The following is a 1,088-nucleotide window of genomic DNA, read 5'->3' as shown; positions in this document are numbered from 1 at the left end:
TCCCATGAGGTCTTCCTCATTGGGATTCACGTCTTCCTCTTCCTCTCTAGGTTCAGCCATTTTGATTATGTCAATGGCCTTGCACTCTCTTTTTGGATTCTCTTCAGTATTGCTTGGGAGAGTATTAGGAGGAGTTTCAGTGATTTTCTTACTTTGCTGGCCCACTTGTACCTCCAAATTTATAATGGAGGACCTTGTTTCACTCATGAAACTTAAAGTGGCCTTAGACAGATCAGAGACTATGTTCGCTAAGCTAGAGGGGCTCTGTTCAGAATTCTCTGTCTGTTGCTAAGAAGATGATGGAAAAGGCTTGCAATTGCTAAGCCTGTTTCTTCCACCATTATTAAAGCCTTGTTGAGGCCTTTTTTGATCCTTCCATGAGAAATTTGGATGATTTCTCCATGAGTAATTATAGGTGTTTTGATAGGGTTCACCCATGTAATTTACCTCTGCCATTGTAGGATTCTCAGGATCATAAGCTTCTTCTTCAGAAGATGCTTCTTTAGTACTGTTGGATGCATTTTACCATCCATTCAGACTTTGAGAATTCATGTTGACTTGCTGAGTCAACATTTTGTTCTAAGCCAATATGGCATTCAGAGCATCAATCTCAAGAACTCCCTTCCTCTGAGGCTTCCCATTATTCACAGAATTCCTCTTAGAAGTGTACATGAATTGATTATTTGCAACCATGTTAATAAGTTCTTGAGCTTCTGCAGGCATTTTCTTTAGGTAAATGGATCCACCTGCAGAATGGTCCAATGACATCTTAGAGAATTCAGATAGACCATAATAGAATATATCCAGAATGGTTCACTCTGAGAGCATGTTAGAAGGACACCTTTTGGTCATCTGCTTGTATCTTTCCCAAGCTTCATAGAGGGATTCACCATCTTTCTGTTTGAAGGTCTGAACATCCACTCTAAGCTTGCTCAGCTTTTAAGGAGGGAAGAACTTAGCCAAGAAGGCCGTGACCAGCTTATCCCAAGAGTCCAGGCTATCTTTAGGTTGTGAGTCCAACCATGTTCTAGCTCTGTCTCTTACAGCAAAAGGGAAAAGCATGAGCCTGTAGACTTCAGGATCTACTC

General features: G+C 41.1%; 1 non-coding gene across 1 annotated transcript; it reads left to right on the top strand.

The window, feature by feature from the left end:
- Nucleotides 1-826: 826 nt before the first annotated feature.
- Nucleotides 827-930, top strand: LOC127742818 (small nucleolar RNA R71). Its single transcript, XR_008004209.1, has one exon. It is a non-coding gene; the product is annotated as a small nucleolar RNA R71 (small nucleolar RNA).
- The last annotated feature ends 158 nt before the right edge of the window (nt 931-1,088 follow it).

Source organism: Arachis duranensis, chromosome 1, assembly GCF_000817695.3.
Source record: "Arachis duranensis cultivar V14167 chromosome 1, aradu.V14167.gnm2.J7QH, whole genome shotgun sequence".
NCBI classification, from domain to species: Eukaryota; Viridiplantae; Streptophyta; class Magnoliopsida; order Fabales; family Fabaceae; genus Arachis; species Arachis duranensis.
This window is presented reverse-complemented; position numbering and strand designations above follow the sequence as displayed.